The following is a 20061-nucleotide window of genomic DNA, read 5'->3' on the forward strand; positions in this document are numbered from 1 at the left end:
TTTCACATTTACATTGAAATTCCTCTGCTTGTCTATGAGAACATTATAGATTTCATAGCATCGCTATTCGAAATCTTTCTATGTTTTATGGTCAAGTTAATATACAAGTTAAAACAAGTTTCATGTTTTTTTAAGTTAAAACAGGGCATTTTGCAAAGACACTTGATATATTTATCGTTTTTCAAGTGAATGAAAAATAATATCAGTGGCATCTTTCAAATTTTGAGAAGTTTGACTGTTTTTTCCTTTCTACATATCATGATATACTTGAGATATTATAATAACACATCGGCGACTTTCATATACAGTCAATGAAGGTGTAAAAACTATCAAAGAGACATCATAAATTCTTACCACTGGTATTATATATGAAATATTGCAACAGGAAAAGGATTGATAAAATAAATTAAAACTACTGGTGATTAAAGGGCTTATAAAATGATTAAAACTACTGATGAGAATGCACTAACTATAAAACTAAATAAGGCACATAAATTATTATAACAGATCAAGAGAATAAATTATCTTTGAAGCAGATTAACTTTGCAAGAAAGTGATAAAACATTCAGAATCAGTCTAACATAGAAGAAGCAAAAAATTACCTAAGCAGCTGCTATACACTCCTTAAGATAAAGATTAATTAAAAGAATTGCTCAGTTAAAAAATAAGTATTTCGTTTAATAAGAAAATCGAATCACCAAAACCAGAAACAGATGACCACCAAAATTGTTTAAGGAGCAAATTTACATTTATGGGAAGTCCCTCGTCATCTGGCTATTTACACCGCTCTATTAACGATCTGATAGCGTGCATACATTTTATATTTAACTTTCTTTCTCGTTATTTACGTATTCGGTATGTTCGTAGGAGCTCCGCCAATAAATACATCGACATAGGTAATCATTCTCCGAGAAGGAGGTCGGACATTTTCCCGACGAGGTTCGCTCGCTCAAAGAAGATGGAATGCCTCACCCTATTGCTGACACCTTGACAAAATAAACTTTGACGCGTTTCCTCTCCTTGATAGGCTTAAATATTTACCTGGAAGGAAAAGGAAAGGTCGGAGAGTCAAGAGGTTGTGAGTGAATTTCAACAAGAATTAAGGCTGGCTTGCTGCTTACATAGCGCTCTGGAATTATGGAAGGGTGTTAACGTGGATGGTTCATGTTCGTCTGCTTATTGTAGGGAGTATGTTTTATATTTATATTTCTTTATAATCGTGGCGATCATCTTTGTTGACAGTATATTCAAAAGTCATTTTATGTCAGTTTTTCTTGTGAAGTAAAGATGTATCGTACATATGTATTAACACATTTAAAGTGCATTCAATTTTAACTTAAAGGAAAATCTGAAGATTTTTCCCCTTCTATCATTTTTCTATTGTCTTATAATATAAAATAATAGCTAATGGTAGGATTATCTTCTCAACATTTTGGCATATTTACTCAGTATTTGTATTTAATCTTTTGTTCAGAAGCAATGTGTTTATATGCGCTTTTATGGGAGATTTAAACTCTAAATGCTTTGCATAAACATTGTAAACACAGTATTTGTGCAATCTCTTGCTCAGAAGCAATGTGTTTATATGCGCTTTTATAGGAGATTTAAATTCCAAATGCTTTACATAAACATTGTAAACACAGTATTTGTGTAATCTCTTGCTCAGAAACAATGTGTTTGCGCTTTTATGGGATATTTAAACTTCAAATGCTTTACACGGGCATTGTAAAATTGCTTTCATATATACATATCTGTATAATATTTAAAATTAATTAATTAGTATAAATTTTTAAAAATTATGTAATTGATTAAAAAGTTCAAAATTTTTCATCCGTAAATTCAACTATGCATATCCTACTTAGTATGTGAATACCCGATTTGTTTTACTAGAACTTTTTACCATTTGCCAATTAAAGGATGAAATTCGTATTATAGTAAAGATAATTAAGCATCCATTTGGATTTTTTCTCGTCTACCGAATGGGTCCAAAATACGAAACAGATTTATGGTTTGACAGTAAATTATATACTAAATTCCATTACTCACTTCATTGCATTTTCTCACTTACTCGTGAATAAGCAGATAAACATTTAATTCGCGGACGAATTTGTCTAAAATGTAATTGAGGTTTAGAATTTTAGTGATTAAATTAAATGCTCAATTTTTCCCATCTGATTCGTTGGATTTTTAAGTGTTTTCGCAAAGCAGTCTCATTTCTCGTAAATAAATGTGGCTTAATCTATAAAATTTTACTGAAATCTGCAATTTGTGAAGTTATTTCTACGTAGCAAATTTTATTTGTACATCTCGATTTTGTATTAGAATAGCTTTGTTCATATACATAATTCCAGAAATAGTTATTATTAATAATTTGATTTAGAGTAGGTCTAAAATGTCGAGAAGGCTCAAAAATCTTAAAATTGAATATGTGTCAACTACACTATATCTTAAGAAACACACGCATGCTAAGAATTGAAAGACTTGGGTGGCTTCAATCTAAAGAAAAGATAATAGCAACAATTTCTGAATTTACTGATCAAAAAATAAATTGAGGAATGATTTTCATTGTATTTAGAGTAATTTGAGAATTACATCCGTAGATTACTGAAAATAGCTTATTTTTAATTAAATATGTCGATAAATGTCATATATGTCGCGCATGTCGATATATGTTGTATATATATGTAGATATATGTCGCACTTTCTTTTTCATTGTCTTTTTACATACATCGAAATATTTAAGAAAATTACCTTCCAGATGCATTACTAAAAGCATCTATATCTACTTCTTGAAGTCTACACATCAAATGACATTATTCAATTATATAATAAGATGTTAGAGAAGAAATCTTTTAATAAACAAAATATTTACTCTTAATGGGTTTGTATCATAATTAAGTATCACTCCTCTAAGTACCAGTTAAAAGCAGTTTAAGAAGTACTCAGATACATAGGAATACAAATAGACATCTTAAAATGATCTAATTCAAGGAATAAAGAAAACAGTCACTCGCATTTTAAAAAAAACCGAGCATCTAAAATTCTCATTCATTGAGATTCATTTCAATTATTAGAAGGTCAAAAATTTTCCAGAAAAGTGAGTGGTTGATTTTTTATTGGAGTACATTTCGAATGCTGGCAAATGTGAAACGAGATGGACCGCTCTCACAATTTTCCACTGAAGCTGAATGGAAATGATTACACATGAATCAGTAATCCCTTTTTAACATCTACACTAAACCAGCGAAGGCGATGGTTCGCCTTACCTTTCATGATCTTTTTCCCGCTTACTGAATAAAACATTGATGTAATTGTCTCAAACTCACGAATCTCTTATACTTAAAGTGAGATTGCCATTAGACTACCATAGATACAAACAGTTTTCTGGAAGAATCAGCTTAAATCCCAAAATCTTCCTATCCTCAAGGCGAGACTCTGACATTAGGTCACTCTGTACTAAAGGTCAACGATAATGTTTACGTTATGGAAGTTCCGAAAAGTCCTATTTTTAAAACATTTTAATATTGAAGATAAAAAAAAAATTCTTGAGTATTTGAAGGAAATAAATAGCAAGCATTTTTAACAATACCTATGGTCAATTTTTGAAAGCTCTATTTTTAAAGATGGCCTATTAACAATATAATAAGCCAATAACAAAGATGTTATTTAAAAAAACAAAATATTTACTCCTAATTAATTGAGGTCATAATTCAGTTTTACTCATTTAAATACTAATTCCAGCTTTCTTAACCAGCTTAAATCAATCTAAATTTCTATCCTCAAATTGAAACTTTGACATTATGTCATCATATATCGAATGTCAATGATAATGTTTACTATGTGGAAGCTCTGATAAGTATTTGTTTAAAACATTTTAATATTAAAGATTAAAAAAAAGGAAATTTTCTTGAGTATTTGAAAGAAATAACAAATAACAAGCATTTTTAACAATACCTATGGTCACTTCTTAAAAGTTCCATTTAAAAAAAAACATTTACAATATGATAAGTAAATAACAAAGATATTATTTAAATGACAAAATATTTATTCTTAATCAATTGAGGTCAAATTCAACTTCACTCATCTAAATACTAATTCCAGCTTTCTTAATCAGCTTAAATCAATCGATCTTCCTCACCTCAAGTTGAAACTCTGACATTAAGTCACCATATATTGAAGGTCAATGATAATCTTTGCGATGTGGAAGCTCTGATAAGCCCTTTTTTTTATAACATTTTAATATTAAAGATTAATTTTTGAGTAGTTGAAGGAAATAACAAATAAACATTTTTAACAATACCTATGGTCACTTCTGATTCATGTGCAACAACTCCATTTTTAAAGACCGCTAATTAACAATATGATTAGCTAATAACAAAGACGTAATTTAAAAACAAAATATTTACTCCTGATTAATTGAGATCCAAATTTACTTTTACTCATCTAAGTATCACTTCCCGCTGTTTAAGAAATAAGTCTTAATCCGGTTCATGGCGATATAAATAGATATTTTAAATTGATCCAATTCGAGAAACATAAGAGAACATGGACCAATATTAAAAAGATCGCGCATCTCAAATTCTTATTCATTGAGGACCGTATCAATTATCAGGCAGTGGAAAAGTTTCCAGGAACTGACTTCATGGGAGTAAATTTCCACTGCCGAGTACCAAACAGGGTGGATTGCAAAATAGTTTAATTAAGTTTTAAGTTTCACGCTGTTAAACTTCGCGAATGATTATTAAATTAAGTCGCTGAAACTGTACAAGTAGATTGATTCTTTGATTCCCGTAGCAGAACAGTACAGTCTCGTGTAATAAAAGTATGAATGAAAATGAACGGGAATTGGTTTTCTAATTAGAATGAATTTCATTTCATAGAATGAATAGGGCCATTGAACTGTTAGACAGAAAAAAGTTTTTAATAAGGTGATAGTAAGTTACATTACATAACATCACTCTATACATCTGCAATTATATCTTTTAAGGTTATTTAATATATGACTAGCAAATGAAGTGGAAGACAAATCGCATTTCCAAAAGAAGGGAGGGGAGAGCCTCTTTTGAATCTTGATCTCCAAATCCACCTGTTTATTATAAGAAATTGAATCCGTAACTGGAGACACGAATTTCCTCACGCAGCCAGAGACATTTAGTCAAAATGATTCCATTGTTATTTCTCTTTTTCGTCTTTTGTAGACAGCATTGGTATTTATTGTGGAAACACAATACATTATGGAAATCATGTAATTACCAAAAATATTAATATTAAATATGTTACAAGTAAAATCTAAACAATCTTTTAACGAGTATTTACTTCGTTTAGATATTACGGAATTACACTAATGTTAATAATTGTTAGAATTTAACGAACAAAAATAAAGAATACAATATTTTAAGAATACTTCTTAATTCTTTTTTGCATTATTCAAATTAAAAGCAGTTTCAGAAACATGAAATCAATGACTCCATAAATAACAACAAAAGATTTGAAAAAGAATAACTCGGTTATACACACATGTTCATACTTTTGTCAACATACTGCTGAAAGAACAACTTGAAGGTACTGAGGAGATTATTGTACTCAAGGACAAAATACCACGTGATAATCAGAGCAAATGAACAAAGCAGAGTCATTTTGACTTCCGTTTCCAGTACAGGTAAAAATGGTTGAAGAGTGGCGAATCCATTAAATTGGATTCGCCACTTTTGTTTGTGCTCATTTGTTTTGCTCATTACATTGCTAAGTTATTTGGTTTAATAGACATATATTGGTAAGAAAGAACTATAAAAACATACAAAATTACAGAACTGCGCAAACCAATTACGAAAATAAATAAATAAAAAAAATACAGTCAAATTTTCAAATTAAATCTGTTTCTTTGAATTGCATTTCACTTTTCTAAGGATAATGGTCAGATTCGATTTACAAATGTAGGTTATGTGAAACAAAATTGAAAATCAATTGTATTAGATAGTGGACTCATGTTTGAAAGTATAAAATGACAATTAGAGTTTCAGTTATAGCTGCGTTTTTTCAAAAACAAATTCACGAGATCGAGTTATATTCTTGAATTTCAAATAAGTTTGAGAGTAGATAAGAAACACAAAAATGGAGACTCCACAATATACATTCACCTATATGTATAGAGATACTATATATGTATGCAACTAGCAATAAATTATAAAGGGACATTCAAATATGCGCAGTAGATCATTTAGGAATTAAAGACAGGCATCAATTAAAAACTAAAACTATAATTTGTGTTGATAAAATTAACAAAAATATTGAGTAAGAAAGATTTAGGAGTACTCTATAACTGTATAAAACTTAACAACTCAGATACTGTAAAACAAAAGATATATTTATTCGACCAGAATATTTTTTAATGCACATAAAAGAAATTACAAATACAAAGTTCGAATAATGTTATTTAATTCTCGAAGTTGAATAAAAGTTACATCCAAAAAGTATTACCATTTTATAGCAAAACATTTTGACATGAAACATATAAGAGGTAAAACGACACTTGATTTGAGTTCTTTCTGTAGTATACCAATTGAATAATTCAAAAAAAATTGAACAATCTGATGAATTTTATTCAAATAATTTAATTTCATATCAAAACATAAATACAATTTAAATTATTCATGAAATCAGTGTCTCATTAGCATTTCCAGATATAGGAAGACAAAACAAAATTAATGGTTTTTCTTCAAAACATTTAATTTTGTATTTTAATGAATCTTTCCCTTTTAAACCCTCCTAAACCTAAAAAAATACTTCATCTTATAAAAAAGTTTGATTGTCTATAAATACGATTGCTCAAAAATCTATATTGTTAATTAAATGATATTAATTGAGTACTTGGCTTCTTCATTTTTAACGAGAAGTAAATGAATGCGAAATAAAAAAAATCAAAATTATAATTACGAATGAAGCCCTTATAAAATAATATGCAAATTATAATACCGTTTTGAAAATTAAAAAAAAAATGTTTTTGGACTCATCTCCAACTTTTTCACATGGACATATGATAAATATAGAATGCAGTTCTTCTCTTAATTTCCAAGGCAGTGGCGATGTTTGTCTCCCATTAATTTCACAATCACAAGTCCCACGTATTGTTGGAATCTATCTGGTGTATTACAGAATCAATTTATTACCTGTCAAATATTTTATGAAATGAATCCTATAGTGAACGCTAGGTTTTTCGCACTAGACAGTCACGGATCTAATCGGTCTCTACTGGAACTATTTCCAAACTAGCAATGTCTTTATCCCCAAGGAAAGACTTTGTCACCAAATGATCACGGTTCAAGAGGCCTTGGACAATAGTGGAATTAATTCAAACCTGGCTGCCTCCTGTTCTCAATGCAAAACTTTACGACTAGGATAAGATGAATCTAAGCGATATTAGGGGGAATCAGTTTCAAACCCACAATTCTCCTTATTTTCAAGGTGAGACTTTACCACTACGCCAAGATGAATCCAACCAATGTTTGACGGGATCGGTTTCAAATGGAGGATTCCCCTTATTTTCGAGGCGGGACTTTACCACTAGGCGAGGATAAATCTAAGCAATACCTGACGTACTCAATTTCAAACTCAGGATTCTTCTTATTTTCAAGGTGAGACTTTACCACTTCACCAAGAAGAATCCAAGCGATATTTGAGAGAATCTATTTCAAACTCACGATTCACGTTATTTTCAAAACGAGACTTTATCGCTAGACTAGGATGAATATAACAAAAATTGACTAAATCAATTTCAAATTGAAGATTTTCCTATTATCAAGGTTAGAATTAACACAAGGCCACCATGGGTCCAAGTGGCAGAGGCAGTGTTCGAGATACGGAGTCTTAATAAGTCCCGCATTCTATGAAACATTCTGAAGTTTAAGAAAAAAATAAGCAAACATAGAAATTTCTAGAATATTTAAATGGATTTTCTTATCATAGCGAATAAAAAATTGTTGAAGGAAATAATAAATCAGCAATAAATAACTAAGTTTTTCAAGGATACCCCCTATTGTGACGAGCTAATTCAAGGAAGTAAATTCCGATCTATCCCTTCATCAACAATGATAAATCAATCCACTTGACTTTTTATTCCCCCTTCCGAAAAAAAAATCAAAACTTCTCCATCAGTTTAAAATACCATTCATCACAAAATATTGAAAAATCTAAGCATAAAAAAAGGGATATCAGAATTTATAAATGAAAAAAGAAAGTGCAAATATCTTTAGAACCGATTAGGAAATACCAGATTGTACCTAAGAGAACCTCCATAAAAAATATTTCCCATCTTTTTAAAGAAATTAATTCTTCCCTCTAAGATTACTTAAGCAGAAAAAAAAATATTAGCACAAGGTAATAAAAAACATTATTAAGAAGTATGTAATTGATAAAAAATGAAAATTAAGGGTTCATTTTTTCTTTCCCATTTTTTATTAAGTATCAATCTATTCTTGCTCCATTTTGTTAGATATACTTCCCTCTTAGGACGGAGAAATTTCGGTTCAATTTTTTGAACTGTCAATATAATGTCATTTAATTTATTAAATATTATTTTAGATGTTACATAACTATAATAAATTATTTTCATTACTTTTGCTTGGTAATTTTAAACTCCCTAATGCGTTGAATAGGTTAATAGAAAAATAAATGCACATCATTGATATGTCAAATAAAATATCATGTGTTTCTTAATTTGGAATTTTAGCTTGACTAATATCAAGCCTGATTTATGGTTTGTCGACTTTTAGTACAGAAATTCCACAGTTTTATTTGAAAAAGAAAATCATGCTCTAATAATTCTAGCGTTACAGTTTACTTACCCCCAAATACTTGCTATTAACAATATTTATTAAAATTTTATTACATTGTATAGCCCTTTATCTATTAAAATTTTATTTCATTGTATAACCATACATGAATTAAAATTTTATTTTATTGCATAACCATATATTTATTACAATTTTATTTTATTGCATAACCATATATTTATTACAATTTTATTTTATTGCATAACCATACACTTAATATAGAAAATGTGTAAGTAACATTTATTTTTCAATCATAATTTCATTAGATTAGATTCATAATTCTTTTATATTTTGTATATTTAAAAAAAATGTTTTTTTAAATATTTTTCAAATAGTAGAAAAATGTCACTTAATTTGAAAGGGAAATTTTAACACAGAAGTTAAATTTTATCACAACTATTAATGCAAATAATTTAGATGAATTTTATTTTACATGTAACACCAATTAAGATGCAGAATCTTTAGATGATAAATGACATACGCATTCTAAAAAGATACCTATATTGCCTGCAATTTAAATAAAAGTACTTATCTAAATGATGCAGCAAATATATTAATTTTTATTTTTTTATTTGTTTCTGAACTGTGACTATACATTGCCATAGAAAAATTAATTTTATCTCATTTTTGTCCCATATTCACATTAAGGTTACTTCGCTGAAAACCAAGCAACAACAAAAAAAAATCATTTCTGATTTTAAAGAAACGCAGATAGCATTCATTTTAATATCACACTGTTCATAGGTTGGCAAACGATTTGTAAAGAGCATAATACGACAGATATGATGAAAAATATTCAAAACGCTCAACAGAATAGATACAGAATAAAAATAGCACATAGATATATTTATCTTAATAAGTACTTACATTTTTCAAAATTCAAGAGGTTATTAATTCAATATTAATTACAGTTGAAGTTTTTTTTTTCAATAAATGTGGAGCATATTATTGCACGAAACACATTTTTACAACATTCAAAAATTCAAAAAAAATAAGCGTTCTAACGATACTAATTTTATTTTTGCACAATTTCCTTTCAAGTTTTAAGGACTTAAAAAATATTTGTTTTTTCTTAAACTTAGCAAAACTTTTTATTATTTTAATTATTGGTTTTATAGCAGTATTAAATACAGCTTTTCTGTACCTGTTATTGCTGTCAAATAATTGAAATAAGATAGAAGAATCAAGCCTAAAACATATGTATGTTTCGATGTTTCTTACTTTATGTTCCATTCTCATTCAAATTTTTGAAATCATAAATGTCATAAAAATAAAGATATTTTTCAAATCCAAATATCTCACTATTTGATACATTTTTACAGTTTTAAATATTGCATAGCTCAACATTTACATAACATTACATAAAAAAGAATCCTACATCTCCTATATTCAGAAGTCATACTATATAAAACTGTGCATGTAAAAAACTGATGTACATTTCAACTATTCCATTGCAACACAAGGAGACTGAAAAAACCTTTTTCATGTGCCTTCTAAGCATTCACAACTCAAAACACACCATCCATATATACGCGCATCGAAAAGAAGTACTTGATGCTAAAATATTAAAGCACCCACTTTCACATCAAGGGATGTAAACGAAGAAATCTTTTTTTTCTTTGACACTTGAAATGCGCATCCAAAATTGCACAGAAATAGAGGGCGCATCAAAAATTTAATATACGCCAAACAAAATTCTGGAAGAAAAACGGAACGGAGAATTTAGAAGTTCTGCCATATGATGCAGCAGTGATGGCCAGCGTCTAATCTCATTGCTCGACGCTAAAAGGCCTTATCTCTGGTTCGCAGGATTCTGGAAGATCTTTCTTTCTCTGGCTCCATGTTTCTTCTAAATAAGTTACTAGTAAGAAATCTCGTCGGATCTTGATCTCTGTGTTACGCTGCTTTGCTCCAGGATTTTTATCTCTTGCTTTCCATTACCAGGGACTGGACCACTAACCCTAGTCTCTTCAGAGAGGGGTTGCCCACAAAATGGGGAGTGCTGCATTTGAGGTTACAATAAGAGAGCACCGAAACAATTTTTTTACGATGTATGCGTCTTTCTTTGTTAAATAATGTAATTTAAAAATTAGCATTTAAGACGTGAATGGATTTTTTAAAACTTTCAAAGGAAATGTATTTTGATATAGTGATAAGTTAATAACTAATATGATAACCAATAATGCAAAACGATAAATTAACAAGTGGACAATATATTAATCATGACGGATATCAATAAGCCGTAAGAAAAATAATCGTAAAAACAATAAAGCTTAAATATTTTCCTTTTCTGTCTTTCTTTCTTCTGCTACATATAAATATAGATTCCTTCTTTAACTCCCTGTTGAGGAACTTTTTTGTATTGTTCTCCAAAGTTATTTGCTATTTTGTCTTTTCTTAATATTATCATTATTTAATTTATGAATATTTTCTCTTGGCGATGCTTTTTTGGGGAAATAAAGATTTATTTTCCAATATCAATTCGTTGGTCGTTATGTAGAAATAACACCATATCGAATAATAACGAAATATTTCCCCTGATGCTGATCAATATGCTGTGATATTTTTTTTTCTATTTTCGTTTTTATATGTCAATTTATATTATTTTTTGTAATGATCCTTATTTGTTTGTTGCTGTATTCGTCTGTTGTTACTGTCTATTCTGTGATAAATATATATTTCTTAACTTAATTTAAATTCTAATTATTTACTATTTTAATAAATTAGCCCATACTATCTTATTCTAAAATTCCCTCTTATTTTAAGACCCAAATCCCACTTTATTTAATTATTTCTAATCTGCTCTGTTCAAAGTAGATAATAATACAACTCTCACGGTGCCAGCTCAGTGATAAAAATCCCTAACGCCTGCGGCATTCTTCCCAAAGATACTTAAGATCCCTTTGACGAATCGACACATGCCAAAGAAATCCCTATAAGAATATTTCAATAAAAAGCGCTGAAGGTAAAACTACGCACATTTTTTTTCTCCTCATGGAGAAACAGTTTTTGTAGCGTCGTGTATAAACCATGCCCTCCCATGAAAAAATAAATTTAAGTTCCTCCAAAATTGTCTTCGTTTTGGCCTATACATAAGTTTCAGATGACGAACAGCAATAAAAGCTTCTTAGCGGTAATTAAAATTTTTAAATAATTAATTTAGGCACAATGCATTTTTTTCGGTCACTAGACTATTAGTTTCAGTCCTTTGTTTTCCATTACCAGGAACTGGTCCACCTGACCATGTAGAACAAGCTTCTCACAAAATGAAATGATTATGGACCATAGAAATATTTTATTGAAGGAAAACAGAAGATAGACCTTAAGAAACCTTTCTTTTCCCCATGATTTATTGGTAATTGTCAATATATGAAATTTAGGCTTTTAAAGCAAAGTCATGCAGAATATGATGTTACGATTTATTTTCATAATTTTTAAATTCCCAAGTAATTGAGGATGTTTTTGGTAAAAGAAGTGTTTGGATAAAAAGTGAAATTATTTTCAAATATTGAATGAAACAGATTAAAATAAATTAAATATTCCAATACGTAATCTGGAATTTTCAATTAGTTGGATTTATCAAAATTTAATTTCTTTGTGCTTATGAAATAATTTAATAATAAAGTATTGAAAATAAGTTTTTTATACTTAATAATGATTTCACCGCTAAAACCGGAAATTTTAATGTTAATCACTTAACTTGTACACAGATATAAATCACATGAGAACGCACACATTCTGTACAGATTTTGCTATTCAATTTTCTGAGATCAAATAATATCAATATATTATTTATTTATTGAAACTTATTTTTAATAGAAGTTATTCATTAAAAGAACTACTTAAAATTTCTACTTTTCAAGAAAAGTAAGACAATGGGAGTTGAAATGCAATTTTGGACAATTAGTTTGGTTTACTGGATTAGTGCTTGTTGAGGCTATGATATATCTGTTAAGACAGTGATGTAAATTTTAAGTCATAAATAAGACAATGAAAAAATACATTATAATCATTGCCTTACATTTTTGCATTCCAGCAATGAATTAAGTTTAAGATTTTAATTTAACGTAGACACAGTGTCGGTATATTTAAGGGAATTCATATAAGAACCAGTAATCCCTAATTTTTATAACATGTCAAAGACCAGATCTTCCAGAATTCCATATAAATGTATTTGTATACGTCTCCACTTATTAAACTCTTTCTTATAAGCCCAAACAGTCAAAATTTTATTTCTATATTTGAAGGACAATGCTCAGCTTCAGAAGACTTACAGTATCAATTGAACTCTAGTCTTGATGCTCACAATGGCATAGGATAAGTAGCACCCGGAGAATAACATGATTTTTTCGCCCCGAATTATTATCAGTAGCTTTCGTAAATGCAAATGACACTGACACCTACTCAAGACATTTGATTTCATGAGATGGCCTGAACGAACGCATGTTTTATCTTCATAGCGATGACCCCTAACGCAGACCCAGAGGACCTTTATCTTCCGTCGTTACGTCACAAGTTGCTAATACGATTATATTCATTAAAATTCTTTATTCTAATTATGTTACGCCTTTACACTAAAACTCAATTAGCCTAATTCAATTCATCCATTCTGTTTTGAATATATAATCATCAATGTTTGTATAAGCGGGCCAAAGAAAAATTATTTATGAAATAAGTGCATCTTTTAAAAAAAGAATATTGTAGAGGATCCACAAACAGTTTATTTTGAATTTTTAGATTTTTATATTATGATGATGACTCCCATCAGGAGTGAAATTCAGTTTTCAAAAAGAAATCATTGTTCAAATATTCTGATTCGATTTTAAACAGAATTGATGTAAAATATATAAGAATGTAAGCCATATTTTAAGGCATAAGCTAATATTTAGTATAAGAAGAAGCGTAAATCAAAAGAAACTGGTGTCCTGATAACATTATCAAAGATATAATTGTCACGGATTAACGGACAAAAACTATTGTAGAAAATATCATGCACAACGACAGAATGCTTAAGAAGTAAACATTTTAGATATAAATATATAATATACAAAATATTCTTTTAATTTTAATGAGATATAAATATATAATATACAAAAAAAAAAAAATGCAATGCCGAATACAAGGTTAAAAAATGCAGAAAAAAATATTGGCAATTATTTTTAGTTTGGTTCATGACGGTAGAATAGAATGAATAAGCATAAATATTATTCAATTATGCTTGGGTTTATTTGCATACCAATAAAATAGTCGCTTTAAAATAAAACAAAAAGATTCCGTCGGTAAATTGCTTGACACCTAAACAGAAGCTGGGATTTATGTATCCAATAACACAGATTAAAGGGAAGGCGGAATTTTAAATATTTTTAAATTCCGCTCTGAGTTGCAGATGACGGTGGTCAAATATATTTACTGATTCCTATTTAATTCTCAGTAATTAGATTGATATAAAAATTAATTAACTAGTTATTTTAGTCAAGGTTATTATTTAGAATCGTTTTAATTAGATGGTTTCATAAAAAGAATTCAAAATTTTTTCGTCAGAATAAGTTATATACAATATTAAAGAAACACTTAAAAAATGCTTCACAAAGGCAGAAAACGAATCTTTGAAGCTCAGAATTCAAAATACGTTTTGCCATTTACTATATTCCTTATTATTATCAAAACAATAAAATTTTAATGTGCATGGAATTAAAAATTTGGAAATATACGTAGAAATCTTTTTTATGTAAATAATCCTTTCTGTAACATTAAATACAATTACACTAATTTAAGTAGTGAAATTAGGGAAATTTTGATAAAAATTAAAAAAAAAATGAATGGATGGCACTCATTTAAAAAAGATGAAAATAGTTTTGTGTAGAGTAAATGAGAAGACATTATATCAACAGTATATGTGAGCATAAGTATATGCATTACCAGCATATTTAGATGGAAAAAAACTTGTTCCTCTAAGGAATATTAATAAGGAAGGATTTAATCCTACGGTTGGTACACCATGGAGAGAAATTTGACTTTTGAGTCACCCACACTATTTCAATAAAAGAGCAGAAAACTATTGGATAAATAGAGCACAGTAGCATGCAGGAATTCGAATAGTAGAATAATTCTTCTTCTTTGAAAATTTCTAAGTTGTACTGGATGCAATTTTCAACTTTAATTAGAATATTTACATTACCATCTCTCAGACTCATTTGTTGGGATTAAACCGCTATCTCAAGAAAGTATTTAATTTAAGGAACAAGCATATCATATTTTGAAAATATTAATGTACACACGGGTAGTAAAAATGTGGAATACTAGCAAAATGTTATATTAGAACGAAATAATTGAAATGTAGGTATTTCAATTTTATCAGAATAGAAAATTAACAAGTAAATTTTACACATAATAGAACATTAATAAAAATATTATTAAAAGAACCTTAATAAAAAGATATAACATTAATAAGTAGATATATGATACATAAATAAGTTTTAAATAGAAATAGTACTAAAAAGGTGAAAGCAGGTATATTTTAAAAAGAGACTTTTGCAATAAACCATAACCTAAGTTTTTGTCTCAAAAATTCTAGTACAATTCTAGTGAAGTCAATTAATTTGTTTAAGAAATAGTGTTTGAAATAGCATTGTTATTTATTTAATTTAAGCAGGTGTGGTTTAAAAATATGTTTTAGCATCATTACATGCATTTATTTTAATAAACACATCTTGATTTAAAAATTCTGAATTGCATAAAATATTTTTTAAAAAAATATACATGAAATATAGATAGTTTCTGAATAAACTCTGTTAAACTGTAACAAATGGCACAACGAGGTAGTTTACAATAACCGTAAAGTAATTTGCCTAATCGCACCGCTTTTTTTAATATAAAGATATTTTATTATAGGATTTTTTTTATAAATTGAGTGCAATAATTTGAAATTACGTAATTTATTCTCTTCTAACGATAAGATGATAAATTAGATAAATTTTGATGATAAACTTTCTTTCTTGTCACCGTGTCTATTTATTTTGGTAGACGAAAAGATCTTTAGTAAACAATTATCTCAATTTATCTTAAATATTTAAATAATAAAAAAAAACATGAGTGAAAAGTTTTAGGACTAGCTGTGCAAAGTTCTGACAAATGGCACAAGGTTTTCTTTAGCCTGATGAAATTTTATAGCGAGATTGTTTTATGAATTAAGTTTAATAATTTGCAGTTACATCATTTATTGTCTTCTAATGAAGCAATAATGAATGGAGCATTTATTTGATGATAACACTTTCTCTTTTGTTTGTTTTCCATCACAATATATTGTGGTGAAAGCTTATAAGCCAATTAATAACTACGCTACCCTAGCAATTGTTTTTGTATCGTGGTCATGTTACTGTGCTGAGAACCACAGAGGTCCCATCTTCGCTCATCGCAACCCGTTACAATATCTTCTAATTCGGAACCTCTAGGGTTCACAGATATGAAAATTGGTACAATGTCTTATGAAAGTCTATGGCCAGTGGAAACAACGCCTCACTGCCAATGTTTGAGGTGGTACAGAGCTAACTGGGGGCTTTTTGATGTATCTGCTAAATTGCAGACTAAAGCAGCTATCACACGAGGCCAACTATCGCGCGCAATAGAAATCCATGCCGCCTATCTAAGGATGATCACGTGATCGCGATGGGACAATGACAAATAGTTGTCCCAATGAGACAACTCTGAAGTAAGGTAAATTCTGAGGTTCCTGAGGTAAGTGTTGACTTCTATTGAGAGCAGTAGTTGGCCCTGTGTGAATGCTGCTTAACAGATACATAAAATCACAAAATACCGCAGCAACTCTTGATATTAATACAGCAGCGTTACTTGGTTTAATGGTTTGTAAGTTCTATTTTTGCTAATGCAGTCCTGAAGTCCCATGTTAAGGTTCCATATAGCTATATCTGAAACTTTTGAACATACATTGATGTAAACCTAATTGCAAACCTACATATTCATGTGATCACAAATTCTAATTATAACTCCTCATTGTTAAAAATGTGATTTCATTTTGTGCTGCGATTGTAGGTATTTTTTATTGCTACACAACTCTTTAATGTCAGCTATTTGTGATCTATAGAACTAGTCTTGCAAATTTATATCCCTTTGTATTATTTTATTTAATGTTTAAAGATTTTATTTTCTAAATATTAACGCAAAGAAAACTGACTGCAGCTAAATCTTCAATCTTTTTTTTTTTAAATGTGCCTCCATAATTAACCAGCTAAATTTATGTTTTGCATCAACGGAACAGAAATTAAAGCGCTTATTATATTAAGCATGTTCCACTTTTATTCTTAAAGCAAACGCACGTTAAAATGTAAAGAAGGTATTAATTATTTCGAATAAACGTCATCTGAAGTAGTCCATGAGAATTAATGATTTCCAGAATCGGACAAACAACACGAGTCGTATACACACTCTAAGTATGAAAGTAACAATTAAGTAATGTAATTCTTCGCTCCAGCCAAACAATTTCCTATACAAACCTTGTAAAGATCCAACAACTTCATTATTTAAACTATACGTATAACAATTTATTTTGTAGTTCCGTATACAATTCTTTAACGCAAAGTTTCTAAAATACTTCACAAATCGTTTCAGAAATGCATCATTTTATTACAGACTTATATTTTGCTTTTAACTACTCATACTCATTAAGCTGAAGCTGTTTTGACCGTCTCTGGCAATATACAAATATATATGAATACCTAAGCAGAAACTATTCGCTCCGTTATTTTATATATATAACGGATGAAACGATATTAAATGTGAAATTTTATGGTATAAGAATTTTCGTATGCTTTAGAAAGTTGCGAGACGTCGTTCTATCTGTAACGAAAGTGCGAATGTTCGAAGTTTAGTTTACATTCTAGCAATTTAAGACATTAATTTCAATTGTATCAAAAGAAATATGAGCAAACTTTGAACTCAAATATAATTTGTAAAATTAATTCCAGCAATCTAGGCAGGATTTAAATATCCATCGCTCAATTAACAAATTTTCGCAATAAGCTGGTATTAGGGCTAATAATAAGCCCTTAAATAAGAAAGTATGATTTTTAGAATATGTAAAGTTATGTTCTTAAAAATATTTTTTACAGTTACATTTTAAGAAAAAAATAGGAAAATTAGTAAATTTTTTTTACATATGAGAGATAAGAAATTCAATTAATTATATTTCTGTGATTTCCATGTAAAATTCATTCATTTATCTCACATTATTTTGGAAAGGGATGTAGTCGTTCAAAATTACGAAGTTCGTTCGGAAATAACTCATTAATCTAATTAAAGAATTTTCCAAAATTTGTTTCTAATTTAAAATTTTAAAATATCGTTATCTCATGATTGTAATGTGAATTTATCTTCACGATCCTATGTCCACAATCTAAACTCCAAATATCATATTTTTTACAAAAAAATTATCGTTTAATAAATAGATGATTTATCGAATTCCTTTGCAGCAAGGTTGTTTTTCAAATACGAAAACTGACAACTTTTGGAGGGGGGGGGGTTAAAAGTTCAGATCATTATTTTTACTTTATCTTTTCAAATTCGCTTCGCTTATGTATCACTTTGGCCCAATGTTTTACATTCTTATCTGATTGGCCGACATGTCAAAAGGCTTGGATAAACTTCTTCAATAGTATTTTAACTCTTTATGTACATTTGAATGGTAAGACATTTTTTTGAATTTGTGTTTCAATTTCTTTTGTAATACTAAATACTCTAATTAATCTCGATAACATAAATTATATGAAATAAATGAATTTTTGCATAAAATCTACTGTTTTTAAATACCTCAAAAATTGCTCTCCAAATGCAAAAATAGAAAAAAAAATGTGTACCCAAAGGTTTAATCAACCAACTGAAATCAACTAGATAATCCGAGAATATTTCTTTGCCCTTTCTGTTTATCATTACCGGGTTTAATTTTGTTATTTAAAAACTACTTATAAATAGATTAAATTAAAATGAATAAAAATATGTCATTTTGGAATTCGTAGAAAGGAAGGCTTCCATACTTGCTTTGCCTAAATGATATCACTGAGCTTTACGCAGTGTACTTGTTAGCCAAGGATAGAAATTGGAATTAAAATGTTATAAAATAGTTCCTTATTTTTGAAAATTACCAGAAAAATGTATCATTCTAATTTTATCTTCCTAAATTTAAAGAAATAAATCCAAAGATTTTGATTCAAAATAAAGCGCTAGTTCATTTACAGTTCATAAAAAATATTTCTGACAAAATTTCGGAAAACTCAAAAAAAGCGTCTTATTTATAAAACGATCATAATAAATATACACAAATTAATGTTTTTCAAAGAATTTCTGGTCCGATGTCTCAAAAACTAGGGAATAAAATTTCACATTTTTATACAATGCAAACATTGATAAGTTTATCTCCGTTATTAATATTTAAAGTCCGACCGAACTTTTTACTATTTTCCATGACTTTGCATATACTCTTTTTAATGGAATAAACTCTGAAAACAAGGGAAATAAAGTCGGATCCATATTGTTCCCCGCTGCATTTTGAAAACTCTGTTCCAATCTTAGAGTGAGTCCCGCTCATCGATTTCTGGAGCAGATTATGAAACAGGCGCCAATAAAACTGTAATTCTGCCATAAAAGATTAATAAAATTGGCGATAGCACATTCAAATTTTTAATGCAACGGATCCGTATAAAACCCAGATGTCATAAAATATTGATAGAGGCGATCGAAAGGGGTGGTTGAAATATTGAATTGCAGAAAGGGGTAAAATTTAAGGAATTGAATTTTATTCAATGCTCTCAATTTTTATTATTTTTTTATTTCATTTCTGGAAACCAAAAAAAAAAAAAAAATATTCTGCTATTTTATTTGAACTTTGATAATTTATGTTTCATTTCATACATATCTATATAAACGTTGCTGTATTAAACACTGTGGTAAAATCCTAGATGGGCCCACCTCTTGACGACTTATTTGAAATCACGCCAAGTTGACTACTAATTAAATATTTGTTATTATTATTATTTTTCAATTAAAAAACGATGCTTGAAGGCCAAAATTAATAATCAATAAAATAAAATAAATATAATAAAGAGATAATAATAAAAATAAAATATAATAAATTAATAATAAAAATAAAATAAAATAAATTAATAATAAAAATAAAATAAAATAAATAATAATAATAAATAAAATAAAAAAAATCCGTCTAGGT

This window comes from Argiope bruennichi, chromosome 4 (assembly GCF_947563725.1).
Source record: "Argiope bruennichi chromosome 4, qqArgBrue1.1, whole genome shotgun sequence".
Classification (NCBI taxonomy): Eukaryota; Metazoa; Arthropoda; class Arachnida; order Araneae; family Araneidae; genus Argiope; species Argiope bruennichi.